The sequence below is a fragment of the Lithobates pipiens genome, unplaced genomic scaffold (genome assembly GCF_037356315.1).
Source record: "Lithobates pipiens isolate NorthernLeopardFrog02 unplaced genomic scaffold, aLitPip1_a1.2 Scaffold_8, whole genome shotgun sequence".
Lineage (NCBI taxonomy): Eukaryota > Metazoa > Chordata > Amphibia > Anura > Ranidae > Lithobates > Lithobates pipiens.
In genome coordinates this window covers 572720355-572739605 of record NW_027507903.1, presented here as the reverse complement: position 1 = coordinate 572739605, position 19251 = coordinate 572720355, and the positions used below count along the sequence as shown (strand labels likewise).

Below are 19251 nucleotides of genomic sequence, written 5' to 3'. Positions count from 1 at the left end.
CATCTCAGCCATTCCAGAGATAAACGGCTAACTTTCTGCTGAATTTCTAATGGAAAGGAAAGTGCTCAGGCCTTCTCAGTTGCTGTCACATCACTGCTTATGGCTGCTCGATAGTTGTGAAAATGGCAAAGGCTAATAATGTTACAATCTCATTCTATGTGGCCCACAGGTGGTGTTGAAGGAAACCCCACCGCCTTATAGGACGGTTGTTTCACTTCCACATAGATGGCTGCCTACTTTCGTGCCTCTCGAAAAGCAGTGGTCCTCGCTGTCCAAAATGTACATCCCACTGGCCTTCAAAGAAAGTCTTTTCACTCTCTGCTGTTACCTTCAAAGGCCACTGTTTTAGAGTTCGCATGGCCCCAAGTTTGTGTTACAGCGGGTGTAGCATGACATGGCAGGATACACCTTGGCCTGTTGACCAATCCTTTAGTGATCTGACTACGGCCTGCCACATTGTAATCGACCGACGCTAGGATAGTATCAAGGTATCCTATATCACAGAGTTGGTGCTGGTTGCAAGAAGCGGTCTTAGAGAGAGAGAGAGAGAGAGAGAGAGACTTCCTGCTCCTTGTGTACCTTCAGGGGTCCGAACTGGCATGGGCGTGACTGTGGACATTACACTTCATCCAGCGCATAAAGATGCCGTGACCCGGATTCGAACCGGGGTTGCTGCGGCCACAACGCAGAGTACTAACCACTATACGATCACGGCATTGTCAACGAGCCAGGTAGGAGTCGAACCTACAATCTTCTAGATCCGTAGTCAGACGCGTTATCCATTGCGCCACTGGCCCTGCACCTGGCCCTGACTCTTTGCTAAGCCTTCACAAAGGGCATTCTAGCTGCAGAAGCCAATCGACACCATCTCAGCCATTCCAGAGATAAACGGCTAACTTTCTGCTGAATTTCTAATGGAAAGGAAAGTGCTCAGGCCTTCTCAGTTGCTGTCACATCACTGCTTATGGCTGCTCGATAGTTGTGAAAATGGCAAAGGCTAATAATGTTACAATCTCATTCTATGTGGCCCACAGGTGGTGTTGAAGGAAACCCCACCGCCTTATAGGACGGTTGTTTCACTTCCACATAGATGGCTGCCTACTTTCGTGCCTCTCGAAAAGCAGTGGTCCTCGCTGTCCAAAATGTACATCCCACTGGCCTTCAAAGAAAGTCTTTTCACTCTCTGCTGTTACCTTCAAAGGCCACTGTTGTAGAGTTCGCATGGCCCCAAGTTTGTGTTACAGCGGGTGTAGCATGACATGGCAGGATACACCTTGGCCTGTTGACCAATCCTTTAGTGATCTGACTACGGCCTGCCACATTGTAATCGACCGACGCTAGGATAGTATCAAGGTATCCTATATCACAGAGTTGGTGCTGGTTGCAAGAAGCGGTCTTAGAGAGAGACTTCCTGCTCCTTGTGTACCTTCAGGGGTCCGAACTGGCATGGGCGTGACTGTGGACATTACACTTCATCCAGCGCATAAAGATGCCGTGACCCGGATTCGAACCGGGGTTGCTGCGGCCACAACGCAGAGTACTAACCACTATACGATCACGGCATTGTCAACGAGCCAGGTAGGAGTCGAACCTACAATCTTCTGATCCGTAGTCAGACGCGTTATCCATTGCGCCACTGGCCCTGCACCTGGCCCTGACTCTTTGCTAAGCCTTCACAAAGGGCATTCTAGCTGCAGAAGCCAATCGACACCATCTCAGCCATTCCAGAGATAAACGGCTAACTTTCTGCTGAATTTCTAATGGAAAGGAAAGTGCTCAGGCCTTCTCAGTTGCTGTCACATCACTGCTTATGGCTGCTCGATAGTTGTGAAAATGGCAAAGGCTAATAATGTTACAATCTCATTCTATGTGGCCCACAGGTGGTGTTGAAGGAAACCCCACCGCCTTATAGGACGGTTGTTTCACTTCCACATAGATGGCTGCCTACTTTCGTGCCTCTCGAAAAGCAGTGGTCCTCGCTGTCCAAAATGTACATCCCACTGGCCTTCAAAGAAAGTCTTTTCACTCTCTGCTGTTACCTTCAAAGGCCACTGTTGTAGAGTTCGCATGGCCCCAAGTTTGTGTTACAGCGGGTGTAGCATGACATGGCAGGATACACCTTGGCCTGTTGACCAATCCTTTAGTGATCTGACTACGGCCTGCCACATTGTAATCGACCGACGCTAGGATAGTATCAAGGTATCCTATATCACAGAGTTGGTGCTGGTTGCAAGAAGCGGTCTTAGAGAGAGAGACTTCCTGCTCCTTGTGTACCTTCAGGGGTCCGAACTGGCATGGGCGTGACTGTGGACATTACACTTCATCCAGCGCATAAAGATGCCGTGACCCGGATTCGAACCTAGGGTTGCTGCGGCCACAACGCAGAGTACTAACCACTATACGATCACGGCATTGTCAACGAGCCAGGTAGGAGTCGAACCTACAATCTTCTAGATCCGTAGTCAGACGTGTTATCCATTGCGCCACTGGCCCTGCACCTGGCCCTGACTCTTTGCTAAGCCTTCACAAAGGGCATTCTAGCTGCAGAAGCCAATCGACACCATCTCAGCCATTCCAGAGATAAACGGCTAACTTTCTGCTGAATTTCTAATGGAAAGGAAAGTGCTCAGGCCTTCTCAGTTGCTGTCACATCACTGCTTATGGCTGCTCGATAGTTGTGAAAATGGCAAAGGCTAATAATGTTACAATCTCATTCTATGTGGCCCACAGGTGGTGTTGAAGGAAACCCCACCGCCTTATAGGACGGTTGTTTCACTTCCACATAGATGGCTGCCTACTTTCGTGCCTCTCGAAAAGCAGTGGTCCTCGCTGTCCAAAATGTACATCCCACTGGCCTTCAAAGAAAGTCTTTTCACTCTCTGCTGTTACCTTCAAAGGCCACTGTTGTAGAGTTCGCATGGCCCCAAGTTTGTGTTACAGCGGGTGTAGCATGACATGGCAGGATACACCTTGGCCTGTTGACCAATCCTTTAGTGATCTGACTACGGCCTGCCACATTGTAATCGACCGACGCTAGGATAGTATCAAGGTATCCTATATCACAGAGTTGGTGCTGGTTGCAAGAAGCGGTCTTAGAGAGAGACTTCCTGCTCCTTGTGTACCTTCAGGGGTCCGAACTGGCATGGGCGTGACTGTGGACATTACACTTCATCCAGCGCATAAAGATGCCGTGACCCGGATTCGAACCGGGGTTGCTGCGGCCACAACGCAGAGTACTAACCACTATACGATCACGGCATTGTCAACGAGCCAGGTAGGAGTCGAACCTACAATCTTCTGATCCGTAGTCAGACGCGTTATCCATTGCGCCACTGGCCCTGCACCTGGCCCTGACTCTTTGCTAAGCCTTCACAAAGGGCATTCTAGCTGCAGAAGCCAATCGACACCATCTCAGCCATTCCAGAGATAAACGGCTAACTTTCTGCTGAATTTCTAATGGAAAGGAAAGTGCTCAGGCCTTCTCAGTTGCTGTCACATCACTGCTTATGGCTGCTCGATAGTTGTGAAAATGGCAAAGGCTAATAATGTTACAATCTCATTCTATGTGGCCCACAGGTGGTGTTGAAGGAAACCCCACCGCCTTATAGGACGGTTGTTTCACTTCCACATAGATGGCTGCCTACTTTCGTGCCTCTCGAAAAGCAGTGGTCCTCGCTGTCCAAAATGTACATCCCACTGGCCTTCAAAGAAAGTCTTTTCACTCTCTGCTGTTACCTTCAAAGGCCACTGTTGTAGAGTTCGCATGGCCCCAAGTTTGTGTTACAGCGGGTGTAGCATGACATGGCAGGATACACCTTGGCCTGTTGACCAATCCTTTAGTGATCTGACTACGGCCTGCCACATTGTAATCGACCGACGCTAGGATAGTATCAAGGTATCCTATATCACAGAGTTGGTGCTGGTTGCAAGAAGCGGTCTTAGAGAGAGAGACTTCCTGCTCCTTGTGTACCTTCAGGGGTCCGAACTGGCATGGGCGTGACTGTGGACATTACACTTCATCCAGCGCATAAAGATGCCGTGACCCGGATTCGAACCGGGGTTGCTGCGGCCACAACGCAGAGTACTAACCACTATACGATCACGGCATTGTCAACGAGCCAGGTAGGAGTCGAACCTACAATCTTCTGATCCGTAGTCAGACGCGTTATCCATTGCGCCACTGGCCCTGCACCTGGCCCTGACTCTTTGCTAAGCCTTCACAAAGGGCATTCTAGCTGCAGAAGCCAATCGACACCATCTCAGCCATTCCAGAGATAAACGGCTAACTTTCTGCTGAATTTCTAATGGAAAGGAAAGTGCTCAGGCCTTCTCAGTTGCTGTCACATCACTGCTTATGGCTGCTCGATAGTTGTGAAAATGGCAAAGGCTAATAATGTTACAATCTCATTCTATGTGGCCCACAGGTGGTGTTGAAGGAAACCCCACCGCCTTATAGGACGGTTGTTTCACTTCCACATAGATGGCTGCCTACTTTCGTGCCTCTCGAAAAGCAGTGGTCCTCGCTGTCCAAAATGTACATCCCACTGGCCTTCAAAGAAAGTCTTTTCACTCTCTGCTGTTACCTTCAAAGGCCACTGTTGTAGAGTTCGCATGGCCCCAAGTTTGTGTTACAGCGGGTGTAGCATGACATGGCAGGATACACCTTGGCCTGTTGACCAATCCTTTAGTGATCTGACTACGGCCTGCCACATTGTAATCGACCGACGCTAGGATAGTATCAAGGTATCCTATATCACAGAGTTGGTGCTGGTTGCAAGAAGCGGTCTTAGAGAGAGAGAGAGAGAGAGACTTCCTGCTCCTTGTGTACCTTCAGGGGTCCGAACTGGCATGGGCGTGACTGTGGACATTACACTTCATCCAGCGCATAAAGATGCCGTGACCCGGATTCGAACCGGGGTTGCTGCGGCCACAACGCAGAGTACTAACCACTATACGATCACGGCATTGTCAACGAGCCAGGTAGGAGTCGAACCTACAATCTTCTGATCCGTAGTCAGACGCGTTATCCATTGCGCCACTGGCCCTGCACCTGGCCCTGACTCTTTGCTAAGCCTTCACAAAGGGCATTCTAGCTGCAGAAGCCAATCGACACCATCTCAGCCATTCCAGAGATAAACGGCTAACTTTCTGCTGAATTTCTAATGGAAAGGAAAGTGCTCAGGCCTTCTCAGTTGCTGTCACATCACTGCTTATGGCTGCTCGATAGTTGTGAAAATGGCAAAGGCTAATAATGTTACAATCTCATTCTATGTGGCCCACAGGTGGTGTTGAAGGAAACCCCACCGCCTTATAGGACGGTTGTTTCACTTCCACATAGATGGCTGCCTACTTTCGTGCCTCTCGAAAAGCAGTGGTCCTCGCTGTCCAAAATGTACATCCCACTGGCCTTCAAAGAAAGTCTTTTCACTCTCTGCTGTTACCTTCAAAGGCCACTGTTGTAGAGTTCGCATGGCCCCAAGTTTGTGTTACAGCGGGTGTAGCATGACATGGCAGGATACACCTTGGCCTGTTGACCAATCCTTTAGTGATCTGACTACGGCCTGCCACATTGTAATCGACCGACGCTAGGATAGTATCAAGGTATCCTATATCACAGAGTTGGTGCTGGTTGCAAGAAGCGGTCTTAGAGAGAGAGAGAGAGAGACTTCCTGCTCCTTGTGTACCTTCAGGGGTCCGAACTGGCATGGGCGTGACTGTGGACATTACACTTCATCCAGCGCATAAAGATGCCGTGACCCGGATTCGAACCGGGGTTGCTGCGGCCACAACGCAGAGTACTAACCACTATACGATCACCGCATTGTCAACGAGCCAGGTAGGAGTCGAACCTACAATCTTCTGATCCGTAGTCAGATGCGTTATCCATTGCGCCACTGGCCCTGCACCTGGCCCTGACTCTTTGCTAAGCCTTCACAAAGGGCATTCTAGCTGCAGAAGCCAATCGACACCATCTCAGCCATTCCAGAGATAAACGGCTAACTTTCTGCTGAATTTCTAATGGAAAGGAAAGTGCTCAGGCCTTCTCAGTTGCTGTCACATCACTGCTTATGGCTGCTCGATAGTTGTGAAAATGGCAAAGGCTAATAATGTTACAATCTCATTCTATGTGGCCCACAGGTGGTGTTGAAGGAAACCCCACCGCCTTATAGGACGGTTGTTTCACTTCCACATAGATGGCTGCCTACTTTCGTGCCTCTCGAAAAGCAGTGGTCCTCGCTGTCCAAAATGTACATCCCACTGGCCTTCAAAGAAAGTCTTTTCACTCTCTGCTGTTACCTTCAAAGGCCACTGTTGTAGAGTTCGCATGGCCCCAAGTTTGTGTTACAGCGGGTGTAGCATGACATGGCAGGATACACCTTGGCCTGTTGACCAATCCTTTAGTGATCTGACTACGGCCTGCCACATTGTAATCGACCGACGCTAGGATAGTATCAAGGTATCCTATATCACAGAGTTGGTGCTGGTTGCAAGAAGCGGTCTTAGAGAGAGAGAGAGAGAGAGAGAGAGAGAGAGACTTCCTGCTCATTGTGTACCTTCAGGGGTCCGAACTGGCATGGGCGTGACTGTGGACATTACACTTCATCCAGCGCATAAAGATGCCGTGACCCGGATTCGAACCGGGGTTGCTGCGGCCACAACGCAGAGTACTAACCACTATACGATCACGGCATTGTCAACGAGCCAAGTAGGAGTCGAACCTACAATCTTCTGATCCGTAGTCAGACGCGTTATCCATTGCGCCACTGGCCCTGCACCTGGCCCTGACTCTTTGCTAAGCCTTCACAAAGGGCATTCTAGCTGCAGAAGCCAATCGACACCATCTCAGCCATTCCAGAGATAAACGGCTAACTTTCTGCTGAATTTCTAATGGAAAGGAAAGTGCTCAGGCCTTCTCAGTTGCTGTCACATCACTGCTTATGGCTGCTCGATAGTTGTGAAAATGGCAAAGGCTAATAATGTTACAATCTCATTCTATGTGGCCCACAGGTGGTGTTGAAGGAAACCCCACCGCCTTATAGGACGGTTGTTTCACTTCCACATAGATGGCTGCCTACTTTCGTGCCTCTCGAAAAGCAGTGGTCCTCGCTGTCCAAAATGTACATCCCACTGGCCTTCAAAGAAAGTCTTTTCACTCTCTGCTGTTACCTTCAAAGGCCACTGTTGTAGAGTTCGCATGGCCCCAAGTTTGTGTTACAGCGGGTGTAGCATGACATGGCAGGATACACCTTGGCCTGTTGACCAATCCTTTAGTGATCTGACTACGGCCTGCCACATTGTAATCGACCGACGCTAGGATAGTATCAAGGTATCCTATATCACAGAGTTGGTGCTGGTTGCAAGAAGCGGTCTTAGAGAGAGAGAGAGAGAGAGAGAGACTTCCTGCTCCTTGTGTACCTTCAGGGGTCCGAACTGGCATGGGCGTGACTGTGGACATTACACTTCATCCAGCGCATAAAGATGCCGTGACCCGGATTCGAACCGGGGTTGCTGCGGCCACAACGCAGAGTACTAACCACTATACGATCACGGCATTGTCAACGAGCCAGGTAGGAGTCGAACCTACAATCTTCTGATCCGTAGTGAGACGCGTTATCCATTGCGCCACTGGCCCTGCACCTGGCCCTGACTCTTTGCTAAGCCTTCACAAAGGGCATTCTAGCTGCAGAAGCCAATCGACACCATCTCAGCCATTCCAGAGATAAACGGCTAACTTTCTGCTGAATTTGTAATGGAAAGGAAAGTGCTCAGGCCTTCTCAGTTGCTGTCACATCACTGCTTATGGCTGCTCGATAGTTGTGAAAATGGCAAAGGCTAATAATGTTACAATCTCATTCTATGTGGCCCACAGGTGGTGTTGAAGGAAACCCCACCGCCTTATAGGACGGTTGTTTCACTTCCACATAGATGGCTGCCTACTTTCGTGCCTCTCGAAAAGCAGTGGTCCTCGCTGTCCAAAATGTACATCCCACTGGCCTTCAAAGAAAGTCTTTTCACTCTCTGCTGTTACCTTCAAAGGCCACTGTTGTAGAGTTCGCATGGCCCCAAGTTTGTGTTACAGCGGGTGTAGCATGACATGGCAGGATACACCTTGGCCTGTTGACCAATCCTTTAGTGATCTGACTACGGCCTGCCACATTGTAATCGACCGACGCTAGGATAGTATCAAGGTATCCTATATCACAGAGTTGGTGCTGGTTGCAAGAATCGGTCTTAGAGAGAGAGAGAGAGACTTCCTGCTCCTTGTGTACCTTCAGGGGTCCGAACTGGCATGGGCGTGACTGTGGACATTACACTTCATCCAGCGCATAAAGATGCCGTGACCCGGATTCAAACCGGGGTTGCTGCGGCCACAACGCAGAGTACTAACCACTATACGATCACGGCATTGTCAACGAGCCAGGTAGGAGTCGAACCTACAATCTTCTGATCCGTAGTCAGATGCGTTATCCATTGCGCCACTGGCCCTGCACCTGGCCCTGACTCTTTGCTAAGCCTTCACAAAGGGCATTCTAGCTGCAGAAGCCAATCGACACCATCTCAGCCATTCCAGAGATAAACGGCTAACTTTCTGCTGAATTTCTAATGGAAAGGAAAGTGCTCAGGCCTTCTCAGTTGCTGTCACATCACTGCTTATGGCTGCTCGATAGTTGTGAAAATGGCAAAGGCTAATAATGTTACAATCTCATTCTATGTGGCCCACAGGTGGTGTTGAAGGAAACCCCACCGCCTTATAGGACGGTTGTTTCACTTCCACATAGATGGCTGCCTACTTTCGTGCCTCTCGAAAAGCAGTGGTCCTCGCTGTCCAAAATGTACATCCCACTGGCCTTCAAAGAAAGTCTTTTCACTCTCTGCTGTTACCTTCAAAGGCCACTGTTGTAGAGTTCGCATGGCCCCAAGTTTGTGTTACAGCGGGTGTAGCATGACATGGCAGGATACACCTTGGCCTGTTGACCAATCCTTTAGTGATCTGACTACGGCCTGCCACATTGTAATCGACCGACGCTAGGATAGTATCAAGGTATCCTATATCACAGAGTTGGTGCTGGTTGCAAGAAGCGGTCTTAGAGAGAGAGAGAGAGAGACTTCCTGCTCCTTGTGTACCTTCAGGGGTCCGAACTGGCATGGGCGTGACTGTGGACATTACACTTCATCCAGCGCATAAAGATGCCGTGACCCGGATTCGAACCGGGGTTGCTGCGGCCACAACGCAGAGTACTAACCACTATACGATCACGGCATTGTCAACGAGCCAGGTAGGAGTCGAACCTACAATCTTCTGATCCGTAGTCAGACGCGTTATCCATTGCGCCACTGGCCCTGCACCTGGCCCTGACTCTTTGCTAAGCCTTCACAAAGGGCATTCTAGCTGCAGAAGCCAATCGACACCATCTCAGCCATTCCAGAGATAAACGGCTAACTTTCTGCTGAATTTCTAATGGAAAGGAAAGTGCTCAGGCCTTCTCAGTTGCTGTCACATCACTGCTTATGGCTGCTCGATAGTTGTGAAAATGGCAAAAGCTAATAATGTTACAATCTCATTCTATGTGGCCCACAGGTGGTGTTGAAGGAAACCCCACCGCCTTATAGGACGGTTGTTTCACTTCCACATAGATGGCTGCCTACTTTCGTGCCTCTCGAAAAGCAGTGGTCCTCGCTGTCCAAAATGTACATCCCACTGGCCTTCAAAGAAAGTCTTTTCACTCTCTGCTGTTACCTTCAAAGGCCACTGTTGTAGAGTTCGCATGGCCCCAAGTTTGTGTTACAGCGGGTGTAGCATGACATGGCAGGATACACCTTGGCCTGTTGACCAATCCTTTAGTGATCTGACTACGGCCTGCCACATTGTAATCGACCGACGCTAGGATAGTATCAAGGTATCCTATATCACAGAGTTGGTGCTGGTTGCAAGAAGCGGTCTTAGAGAGAGAGAGAGAGAGAGAGACTTCCTGCTCCTTGTGTACCTTCAGGGGTCCGAACTGGCATGGGCGTGACTGTGGACATTACACTTCATCCAGCGCATAAAGATGCCGTGACCCGGATTCGAACCGGGGTTGCTGCGGCCACAACGCAGAGTACTAACCACTATACGATCACGGCATTGTCAACGAGCCAGGTAGGAGTCGAACCTACAATCTTCTGATCCGTAGTCAGACGCGTTATCCATTGCGCCACTGGCCCTGCACCTGGCCCTGACTCTTTGCTAAGCCTTCACAAAGGGCATTCTAGCTGCAGAAGCCAATCGACACCATCTCAGCCATTCCAGAGATAAACGGCTAACTTTCTGCTGAATTTCTAATGGAAAGGAAAGTGCTCAGGCCTTCTCAGTTGCTGTCACATCACTGCTTATGGCTGCTCGATAGTTGTGAAAATGGCAAAGGCTAATAATGTTACAATCTCATTCTATGTGGCCCACAGGTGGTGTTGAAGGAAACCCCACCGCCTTATAGGACGGTTGTTTCACTTCCACATAGATGGCTGCCTACTTTCGTGCCTCTCGAAAAGCAGTGGTCCTCGCTGTCCAAAACGTACATCCCACTGGCCTTCAAAGAAAGTCTTTTCACTCTCTGCTGTTACCTTCAAAGGCCACTGTTGTAGAGTTCGCATGGCCCCAAGTTTGTGTTACAGCGGGTGTAGCATGACATGGCAGGATACACCTTGGCCTGTTGACCAATCCTTTAGTGATCTGACTACGGCCTGCCACATTGTAATCGACCGACGCTAGGATAGTATCAAGGTATCCTATATCACAGAGTTGGTGCTGGTTGCAAGAAGCGGTCTTAGAGAGAGAGAGAGAGAGAGACTTCCTGCTCCTTGTGTACCTTCAGGGGTCCGAACTGGCATGGGCGTGACTGTGGACATTACACTTCATCCAGCGCATAAAGATGCCGTGACCCGGATTCGAACCGGGGTTGCTGCGGCCACAACGCAGAGTACTAACCACTATACGATCACGGCATTGTCAACGAGCCAGGTAGGAGTCGAACCTACAATCTTCTGATCCGTAGTCAGACGCGTTATCCATTGCGCCACTGGCCCTGCACCTGGCCCTGACTCTTTGCTAAGCCTTCACAAAGGGCATTGTAGCTGCAGAAGCCAATCGACACCATCTCAGCCATTCCAGAGATAAACGGCTAACTTTCTGCTGAATTTCTAATGGAAAGGAAAGTGCTCAGGCCTTCTCAGTTGCTGTCACATCACTGCTTATGGCTGCTCGATAGTTGTGAAAATGGCAAAGGCTAATAATGTTACAATCTCATTCTATGTGGCCCACAGGTGGTGTTGAAGGAAACCCCACCGCCTTATAGGACGGTTGTTTCACTTCCACATAGATGGCTGCCTACTTTCGTGCCTCTCGAAAAGCAGTGGTCCTCGCTGTCCAAAATGTACATCCCACTGGCCTTCAAAGAAAGTCTTTTCACTCTCTGCTGTTACCTTCAAAGGCCACTGTTGTAGAGTTCGCATGGCCCCAAGTTTGTGTTACAGCGGGTGTAGCATGACATGGCAGGATACACCTTGGCCTGTTGACCAATCCTTTAGTGATCTGACTACGGCCTGCCACATTGTAATCGACCGACGCTAGGATAGTATCAAGGTATCCTATATCACAGAGTTGGTGCTGGTTGCAAGAAGCGGTCTTAGAGAGAGAGAGAGAGAGACTTCCTGCTCCTTGTGTACCTTCAGGGGTCCGAACTGGCATGGGCGTGACTGTGGACATTACACTTCATCCAGCGCATAAAGATGCCGTGACCCGGATTCGAACCGGGGTTGCTGCGGTCACAACGCAGAGTACTAACCACTATACGATCACGGCATTGTCAACGAGCCAGGTAGGAGTTGAACCTACAATCTTCTGATCCGTAGTCAGACGCGTTATCCATTGCGCCACTGGCCCTGCACCTGGCCCTGACTCTTTGCTAAGCCTTCACAAAGGGCATTCTAGCTGCAGAAGCCAATCGACACCATCTCAGCCATTCCAGAGATAAACGGCTAACTTTCTGCTGAATTTCTAATGGAAAGGAAAGTGCTCAGGCCTTCTCAGTTGCTGTCACATCACTGCTTATGGCTGCTCGATAGTTGTGAAAATGGCAAAGGCTAATAATGTTACAATCTCATTCTATGTGGCCCACAGGTGGTGTTGAAGGAAACCCCACCGCCTTATAGGACGGTTGTTTCACTTCCACATAGATGGCTGCCTACTTTCGTGCCTCTCGAAAAGCAGTGGTCCTCGCTGTCCAAAATGTACATCCCACTGGCCTTCAAAGAAAGTCTTTTCACTCTCTGCTGTTACCTTCAAAGGCCACTGTTGTAGAGTTCGCATGGCCCCAAGTTTGTGTTACAGCGGGTGTAGCATGACATGGCAGGATACACCTTGGCCTGTTGACCAATCCTTTAGTGATCTGACTACGGCCTGCCACATTGTAATCAACCGACGCTAGGATAGTATCAAGGTATCCTATATCACAGAGTTGGTGCTGGTTGCAAGAAGCGGTCTTAGAGAGAGAGAGAGAGAGAGAGAGAGACTTCCTGCTCCTTGTGTACCTTCAGGGGTCCGAACTGGCATGGGCGTGACTGTGGACATTACACTTCATCCAGCGCATAAAGATGCCGTGACCCGGATTCGAACCGGGGTTGCTGCGGCCACAACGCAGAGTACTAACCACTATACGATCACGGCCTTGTCAACGAGCCAGGTAGGAGTCGAACCTACAATCTTCTGATCCGTAGTCAGACGCGTTATTCATTGCGCCACTGGCCCTGCACCTGGCCCTGACTCTTTGCTAAGCCTTCACAAAGGGCATTCTAGCTGCAGAAGCCAATCGACACCATCTCAGCCATTCCAGAGATAAACGGCTAACTTTCTGCTGAATTTCTAATGGAAAGGAAAGTGCTCAGGCCTTCTCAGTTGCTGTCACATCACTGCTTATGGCTGCTCGATAGTTGTGAAAATGGCAAAGGCTAATAATGTTACAATCTCATTCTATGTGGCCCACAGGTGGTGTTGAAGGAAACCCCACCGCCTTATAGGACGGTTGTTTCACTTCCACATAGATGGCTGCCTACTTTCGTGCCTCTCGAAAAGCAGTGGTCCTCACTGTCCAAAATGTACATCCCACTGGCCTTCAAAGAAAGTCTTTTCACTCTCTGCTGTTACCTTCAAAGGCCACTGTTGTAGAGTTCGCATGGCCCCAAGTTTGTGTTACAGCGGGTGTAGCATGACATGGCAGGATACACCTTGGCCTGTTGACCAATCCTTTAGTGATCTGACTACGGCCTGCCACATTGTAATCGACCGACGCTAGGATAGTATCAAGGTATCCTATATCACAGAGTTGGTGCTGGTTGCAAGAAGCGGTCTTAGAGAGAGAGAGAGAGACTTCCTGCTCCTTGTGTACCTTCAGGGGTCCGAACTGGCATGGGCGTGACTGTGGACATTACACTTCATCCAGCGCATAAAGATGCCGTGACCCGGATTCGAACCGGGGTTGCTGCGGCCACAACGCAGAGTACTAACCACTATACGATCACGGCATTGTCAACGAGCCAGGTAGGAGTCGAACCTACAATCTTCTGATCCGTAGTCAGACGCGTTATCCATTGCGCCACTGGCCCTGCACCTGGCCCTGACTCTTTGCTAAGCCTTCACAAAGGGCATTCTAGCTGCAGAAGCCAATCGACACCATCTCAGCCATTCCAGAGATAAACGGCTAACTTTCTGCTGAATTTCTAATGGAAAGGAAAGTGCTCAGGCCTTCTCAGTTGCTGTCACATCACTGCTTATGGCTGCTCGATAGTTGTGAAAATGGCAAAGGCTAATAATGTTACAATCTCATTCTATGTGGCCCACAGGTGGTGTTGAAGGAAACCCCACCGCCTTATAGGACGGTTGTTTCACTTCCACATAGATGGCTGCCTACTTTCGTGCCTCTCGAAAAGCAGTGGTCCTCGCTGTCCAAAATGTACATCCCACTGGCCTTCAAAGAAAGTCTTTTCACTCTCTGCTGTTACCTTCAAAGGCCACTGTTGTAGAGTTCGCATGGCCCCAAGTTTGTGTTACAGCGGGTGTAGCATGACATGGCAGGATACACCTTGGCCTGTTGACCAATCCTTTAGTGATCTGACTACGGCCTGCCACATTGTAATCGACCGACGCTAGGATAGTATCAAGGTATCCTATATCACAGAGTTGGTGCTGGTTGCAAGAAGCGGTCTTAGAGAGAGAGACTTCCTGCTCCTTGTGTACCTTCAGGGGTCCGAACTGGCATGGGCGTGACTGTGGACATTACACTTCATCCAGCGCATAAAGATGCCGTGACCCGGATTCGAACCGGGGTTGCTGCGGCCACAACGCAGAGTACTAACCACTATACGATCACGGCATTGTCAACGAGCCAGGTAGGAGTCGAACCTACAATCTTCTGATCCGTAGTCAGACGCGTTATCCATTGCGCCACTGGCCCTGCACCTGGCCCTGACTCTTTGCTAAGCCTTCACAAAGGGCATTCTAGCTGCAGAAGCCAATCGACACCATCTCAGCCATTCCAGAGATAAACGGCTAACTTTCTGCTGAATTTCTAATGGAAAGGAAAGTGCTCAGGCCTTCTCAGTTGCTGTCACATCACTGCTTATGGCTGCTCGATAGTTGTGAAAATGGCAAAGGCTAATAATGTTACAATCTCATTCTATGTGGCCCACAGGTGGTGTTGAAGGAAACCCCACCGCCTTATAGGACGGTTGTTTCACTTCCACATAGATGGCTGCCTACTTTCGTGCCTCTCGAAAAGCAGTGGTCCTCGCTGTCCAAAATGTACATCCCACTGGCCTTCAAAGAAAGTCTTTTCACTCTCTGCTGTTACCTTCAAAGGCCACTGTTGTAGAGTTCGCATGGCCCCAAGTTTGTGTTACAGCGGGTGTAGCATGACATGGCAGGATACACCTTGGCCTGTTGACCAATCCTTTAGTGATCTGACTACGGCCTGCCACATTGTAATCGACCGACGCTAGGATAGTATCAAGGTATCCTATATCACAGAGTTGGTGCTGGTTGCAAGAAGCGGTCTTAGAGAGAGAGAGAGACTTCCTGCTCCTTGTGTACCTTCAGGGGTCCGAACTGGCATGGGCGTGACTGTGGACATTACACTTCATCCAGCGCATAAAGATGCCGTGACCCGGATTCGAACCGGGGTTGCTGCGGCCACAACGCAGAGTACTAACCACTATACGATCACGGCATTGTCAACGAGCCAGGCAGGAGTCGAACCTACAATCTTCTGATCCGTAGTCAGACGCGTTATCCATTGCGCCACTGGCCCTGCACCTGGCCCTGACTCTTTGCTAAGCCTTCACAAAGGGCATTCTAGCTGCAGAAGCCAATCGACACCATCTCAGCCATTCCAGAGATAAACGGCTAACTTTCTGCTGAATTTCTAATGGAAAGGAAAGTGCTCAGGCCTTCTCAGTTGCTGTCACATCACTGCTTATGGCTGCTCGATAGTTGTGAAAATGGCAAAGGCTAATAATGTTACAATCTCATTCTATGTGGCCCACAGGTGGTGTTGAAGGAAACCCCACCGCCTTATAGGACGGTTGTTTCACTTCCACATAGATGGCTGCCTACTTTCGTGCCTCTCGAAAAGCAGTGGTCCTCGCTGTCCAAAATGTACATCCCACTGGCCTTCAAAGAAAGTCTTTTCACTCTCTGCTGTTACCTTCAAAGGCCACTGTTGTAGAGTTCGCATGGCCCCAAGTTTGTGTTACAGCGGGTGTAGCATGACATGGCAGGATACACCTTGGCCTGTTGACCAATCCTTTAGTGATCTGACTACGGCCTGCCACATTGTAATCGACCGACGCTAGGATAGTATCAAGGTATCCTATATCACAGAGTTGGTGCTGGTTGCAAGAAGCGGTCTTAGAGAGAGAGAGAGAGAGAGACTTCCTGCTCCTTGTGTACCTTCAGGGGTCCGAACTGGCATGGGCGTGACTGTGGACATTACACTTCATCCAGCGCATAAAGATGCCGTGACCCGGATTCGAACCAGGGTTGCTGCGGCCACAACGCAGAGTACTAACCACTATACGATCACGGCATGGTCAACGAGCCAGGTAGGAGTCGAACCTACAATCTTCTGATCCGTAGTCAGACGCGTTATCCATTGCGCCACTGGCCCTGCACCTGGCCCTGACTCTTTGCTAAGCCTTCACAAAGGGCATTCTAGCTGCAGAAGCCAATCGACACCATCTCAGCCATTCCAGAGATAAACGGCTAACTTTCTGCTGAATTTCTAATGGAAAGGAAAGTGCTCAGGCCTTCTCAGTTGCTGTCACATCACTGCTTATGGCTGCTCGATAGTTGTGAAAATGGCAAAGGCTAATAATGTTACAATCTCATTCTATGTGGCCCACAGGTGGTGTTGAAGGAAACCCCACCGCCTTATAGGACGGTTGTTTCACTTCCACATAGATGGCTGCCTACTTTCGTGCCTCTCGAAAAGCAGTGGTCCTCGCTGTCCAAAATGTACATCCCACTGGCCTTCAAAGAAAGTCTTTTCACTCTCTGCTGTTACCTTCAAAGGCCACTGTTGTAGAGTTCGCATGGCCCCAAGTTTGTGTTACAGCGGGTGTAGCATGACATGGCAGGATACACCTTGGCCTGTTGACCAATCCTTTAGTGATCTGACTACGGCCTGCCACATTGTAATCGACCGACGCTAGGATAGTATCAAGGTATCCTATATCACAGAGTTGGTGCTGGTTGCAAGAAGCGGTCTTAGAGAGAGAGAGAGAGAGAGAGACTTCCTGCTCCTTGTGTACCTTCAGGGGTCCGAACTGGCATGGGCGTGACTGTGGACATTACACTTCATCCAGCGCATAAAGATGCCGTGACCCGGATTCGAACCGGGGTTGCTGCGGCCACAACGCAGAGTACTAACCACTATACGATCACGGCATTGTCAACGAGCCAGGTAGGAGTCGAACCTACAATCTTCTGATCCGTAGTCAGACGCGTTATCCATTGCGCCACTGGCCCTGCACCTGGCCCTGACTCTTTGCTAAGCCTTCACAAAGGGCATTCTAGCTGCAGAAGCCAATCGACACCATCTCAGCCATTCCAGAGATAAACGGCTAACTTTCTGCTGAATTTCTAATGGAAAGGAAAGTGCTCAGGCCTTCTCAGTTGCTGTCACATCACTGCTTATGGCTGCTCGATAGTTGTGAAAATGGCAAAGGCTAATAATGTTACAATCTCATTCTATGTGGCCCACAGGTGGTGTTGAAGGAAACCCCACCGCCTTATAGGACGGTTGTTTCACTTCCACATAGATGGCTGCCTACTTTCGTGCCTCTCGAAAAGCAGTGGTCCTCGCTGTCCAAAATGTACATCCCACTGGCCTTCAAAGAAAGTCTTTTCACTCTCTGCTGTTACCTTCAAAGGCCACTGTTGTAGAGTTCGCATGGCCCCAAGTTTGTGTTACAGCGGGTGTAGCATGACATGGCAGGATACACCTTGGCCTGTTGACCAATCCTTTAGTGATCTGACTACGGCCTGCCACATTGTAATCGACCGACGCTAGGATAGTATCAAGGTATCCTATATCACAGAGTTGGTGCTGGTTGCAAGAAGCGGTCTTAGAGAGAGAGAGAGACTTCCTGCTCCTTGTGTACCTTCAGGGGTCCGAACTGGCATGGGCGTGACTGTGGACATTACACTTCATCCAGCGCATAAAGATGCTGTGACCCGGATTCGAACCGGGGTTGCTGCGGCCACAACGCAGAGTACTAACCACTATACGATCACGGCATTGTCAACGAGCCAGGTAGGAGTCGAACCTACAATCTTCTGATCCGTAGTCAGACGCGTTATCCATTGCGCCACTGGCCCTGCACCTGGCCCTGACTCTTTGCTAAGCCTTCACAAAGGGCATTCTAGCTGCAGAAGCCAATCGACACCATCTCAGCCATTCCAGAGATAAACGGCTAACTTTCTGCTGAATTTCTAATGGAAAGGAAAGTGCTCAGGCCTTCTCAGTTGCTGTCACATCACTGCTTATGGCTGCTCGATAGTTGTGAAAATGGCAAAGGCTAATAATGTTACAATCTCATTCTATGTGGCCCACAGGTGGTGTTGAAGGAAACCCCACCGCCTTATAGGACGGTTGTTTCACTTCCACATAGATGGCTGCCTACTTTCGTGCCTCTCGAAAAGCAGTGGTCCTCGCTGTCCAAAATGTACATCCCACTGGCCTTCAAAGAAAGTCTTTTCACTCTCTGCTGTTACCTTCAAAGGCCACTGTTGTAGAGTTCGCATGGCCCCAAGTTTGTGTTACAGCGGGTGTAGCATGACATGGCAGGATACACCTTGGCCTGTTGACCAATCCTTTAGTGATCTGACTACGGCCTGCCACATTGTAATCGACCGACGCTAGGATAGTATCAAGGTATCCTATATCACAGAGTTGGTGCTGGTTGCAAGAAGCGGTCTTAGAGAGAGAGACTTCCTGCTCCTTGTGTACCTTCAGGGGTCCGAACTGGCATGGGCGTGACTGTGGACATTACACTTCATCCAGCGCATAAAGATGCCGTGACCCGGATTCGAACCGGGGTTGCTGCGGCCACAACGCAGAGTACTAACCACTATACGATCACGGCATTGTCAACGAGCCAGGTAGGAGTCGAACCTACAATCTTCTGATCCGTAGTCAGACGCGTTATCCATTGCGCCACTGGCCCTGCACCTGGCCCTGACTCTTTGCTAAGCCTTCACAAAGGGCATTCTAGCTGCAGAAGCCAATCGACACCATCTCAGCCATTCCAGAGATAAACGGCTAACTTTCTGCTGAATTTCTAATGGAAAGGAAAGTGCTCAGGCCTTCTCAGTTGCTGTCACATCACTGCTTATGGCTGCTCGATAGTTGTGAAAATGGCAAAGGCTAATAATGTTACAATCTCATTCTATGTGGCCCACAGGTGGTGTTGAAGGAAACCCCACCGCCTTATAGGACGGTTGTTTCACTTCCACATAGATGGCTGCCTACTTTCGTGCCTCTCGAAAAGCAGTGGTCCTCGCTGTCCAAAATGTACATCCCACTGGCCTTCAAAGAAAGTCTTTTCACTCTCTGCTGTTACCTTCAAAGGCCACTGTTGTAGAGTTCGCATGGCCCCAAGTTTGTGTTACAGCGGGTGTAGCATGACATGGCAGGATACACCTTGGCCTGTTGACCAATCCTT

General features: G+C 49.7%; 30 non-coding genes across 30 annotated transcripts; all 30 read right to left on the bottom strand.

Moving 5' to 3' along the window:
* Positions 1-643: 643 nt before the first annotated feature.
* TRNAH-GUG (transfer RNA histidin (anticodon GUG)) lies at positions 644-715 on the bottom strand. The gene has a single exon. It is a non-coding gene; the product is annotated as a tRNA-His (tRNA).
* Positions 716-1490: 775 nt separating this feature from the next.
* TRNAH-GUG (transfer RNA histidin (anticodon GUG)) lies at positions 1491-1562 on the bottom strand. The gene has a single exon. It is a non-coding gene; the product is annotated as a tRNA-His (tRNA).
* An 8-nt stretch (positions 1563-1570) lies between these two features.
* Positions 1571-1643, bottom strand: TRNAR-ACG (transfer RNA arginine (anticodon ACG)). The gene has a single exon. It is a non-coding gene; the product is annotated as a tRNA-Arg (tRNA).
* Positions 1644-3186: 1543 nt separating this feature from the next.
* Positions 3187-3258, bottom strand: TRNAH-GUG (transfer RNA histidin (anticodon GUG)). The gene has a single exon. It is a non-coding gene; the product is annotated as a tRNA-His (tRNA).
* Positions 3259-3266: 8 nt separating this feature from the next.
* Positions 3267-3339, bottom strand: TRNAR-ACG (transfer RNA arginine (anticodon ACG)). The gene has a single exon. It is a non-coding gene; the product is annotated as a tRNA-Arg (tRNA).
* Positions 3340-4034: 695 nt separating this feature from the next.
* Positions 4035-4106, bottom strand: TRNAH-GUG (transfer RNA histidin (anticodon GUG)). The gene has a single exon. It is a non-coding gene; the product is annotated as a tRNA-His (tRNA).
* An 8-nt stretch (positions 4107-4114) lies between these two features.
* TRNAR-ACG (transfer RNA arginine (anticodon ACG)) lies at positions 4115-4187 on the bottom strand. Its single transcript has one exon. It is a non-coding gene; the product is annotated as a tRNA-Arg (tRNA).
* A 705-nt stretch (positions 4188-4892) lies between these two features.
* Positions 4893-4964, bottom strand: TRNAH-GUG (transfer RNA histidin (anticodon GUG)). The gene has a single exon. It is a non-coding gene; the product is annotated as a tRNA-His (tRNA).
* Positions 4965-4972: 8 nt separating this feature from the next.
* Positions 4973-5045, bottom strand: TRNAR-ACG (transfer RNA arginine (anticodon ACG)). The gene has a single exon. It is a non-coding gene; the product is annotated as a tRNA-Arg (tRNA).
* A 1573-nt stretch (positions 5046-6618) lies between these two features.
* TRNAH-GUG (transfer RNA histidin (anticodon GUG)) lies at positions 6619-6690 on the bottom strand. The gene has a single exon. It is a non-coding gene; the product is annotated as a tRNA-His (tRNA).
* A 790-nt stretch (positions 6691-7480) lies between these two features.
* Positions 7481-7552, bottom strand: TRNAH-GUG (transfer RNA histidin (anticodon GUG)). The gene has a single exon. It is a non-coding gene; the product is annotated as a tRNA-His (tRNA).
* Positions 7553-9190: 1638 nt separating this feature from the next.
* TRNAH-GUG (transfer RNA histidin (anticodon GUG)) lies at positions 9191-9262 on the bottom strand. Its single transcript has one exon. It is a non-coding gene; the product is annotated as a tRNA-His (tRNA).
* Positions 9263-9270: 8 nt separating this feature from the next.
* Positions 9271-9343, bottom strand: TRNAR-ACG (transfer RNA arginine (anticodon ACG)). The gene has a single exon. It is a non-coding gene; the product is annotated as a tRNA-Arg (tRNA).
* A 707-nt stretch (positions 9344-10050) lies between these two features.
* TRNAH-GUG (transfer RNA histidin (anticodon GUG)) lies at positions 10051-10122 on the bottom strand. Its single transcript has one exon. It is a non-coding gene; the product is annotated as a tRNA-His (tRNA).
* Positions 10123-10130: 8 nt separating this feature from the next.
* Positions 10131-10203, bottom strand: TRNAR-ACG (transfer RNA arginine (anticodon ACG)). The gene has a single exon. It is a non-coding gene; the product is annotated as a tRNA-Arg (tRNA).
* Positions 10204-10908: 705 nt separating this feature from the next.
* TRNAH-GUG (transfer RNA histidin (anticodon GUG)) lies at positions 10909-10980 on the bottom strand. Its single transcript has one exon. It is a non-coding gene; the product is annotated as a tRNA-His (tRNA).
* An 8-nt stretch (positions 10981-10988) lies between these two features.
* Positions 10989-11061, bottom strand: TRNAR-ACG (transfer RNA arginine (anticodon ACG)). Its single transcript has one exon. It is a non-coding gene; the product is annotated as a tRNA-Arg (tRNA).
* A 703-nt stretch (positions 11062-11764) lies between these two features.
* Positions 11765-11836, bottom strand: TRNAH-GUG (transfer RNA histidin (anticodon GUG)). Its single transcript has one exon. It is a non-coding gene; the product is annotated as a tRNA-His (tRNA).
* A 792-nt stretch (positions 11837-12628) lies between these two features.
* TRNAH-GUG (transfer RNA histidin (anticodon GUG)) lies at positions 12629-12700 on the bottom strand. Its single transcript has one exon. It is a non-coding gene; the product is annotated as a tRNA-His (tRNA).
* A 782-nt stretch (positions 12701-13482) lies between these two features.
* TRNAH-GUG (transfer RNA histidin (anticodon GUG)) lies at positions 13483-13554 on the bottom strand. The gene has a single exon. It is a non-coding gene; the product is annotated as a tRNA-His (tRNA).
* Positions 13555-13562: 8 nt separating this feature from the next.
* TRNAR-ACG (transfer RNA arginine (anticodon ACG)) lies at positions 13563-13635 on the bottom strand. The gene has a single exon. It is a non-coding gene; the product is annotated as a tRNA-Arg (tRNA).
* Positions 13636-14330: 695 nt separating this feature from the next.
* TRNAH-GUG (transfer RNA histidin (anticodon GUG)) lies at positions 14331-14402 on the bottom strand. The gene has a single exon. It is a non-coding gene; the product is annotated as a tRNA-His (tRNA).
* Positions 14403-14410: 8 nt separating this feature from the next.
* Positions 14411-14483, bottom strand: TRNAR-ACG (transfer RNA arginine (anticodon ACG)). The gene has a single exon. It is a non-coding gene; the product is annotated as a tRNA-Arg (tRNA).
* A 699-nt stretch (positions 14484-15182) lies between these two features.
* TRNAH-GUG (transfer RNA histidin (anticodon GUG)) lies at positions 15183-15254 on the bottom strand. The gene has a single exon. It is a non-coding gene; the product is annotated as a tRNA-His (tRNA).
* Positions 15255-16120: 866 nt separating this feature from the next.
* TRNAR-ACG (transfer RNA arginine (anticodon ACG)) lies at positions 16121-16193 on the bottom strand. Its single transcript has one exon. It is a non-coding gene; the product is annotated as a tRNA-Arg (tRNA).
* A 707-nt stretch (positions 16194-16900) lies between these two features.
* On the bottom strand, positions 16901-16972 carry TRNAH-GUG (transfer RNA histidin (anticodon GUG)). The gene has a single exon. It is a non-coding gene; the product is annotated as a tRNA-His (tRNA).
* Positions 16973-16980: 8 nt separating this feature from the next.
* Positions 16981-17053, bottom strand: TRNAR-ACG (transfer RNA arginine (anticodon ACG)). Its single transcript has one exon. It is a non-coding gene; the product is annotated as a tRNA-Arg (tRNA).
* Positions 17054-17832: 779 nt separating this feature from the next.
* TRNAR-ACG (transfer RNA arginine (anticodon ACG)) lies at positions 17833-17905 on the bottom strand. The gene has a single exon. It is a non-coding gene; the product is annotated as a tRNA-Arg (tRNA).
* A 695-nt stretch (positions 17906-18600) lies between these two features.
* Positions 18601-18672, bottom strand: TRNAH-GUG (transfer RNA histidin (anticodon GUG)). The gene has a single exon. It is a non-coding gene; the product is annotated as a tRNA-His (tRNA).
* Positions 18673-18680: 8 nt separating this feature from the next.
* Positions 18681-18753, bottom strand: TRNAR-ACG (transfer RNA arginine (anticodon ACG)). The gene has a single exon. It is a non-coding gene; the product is annotated as a tRNA-Arg (tRNA).
* Between the last annotated feature and the right edge of the window lie 498 nt (positions 18754-19251).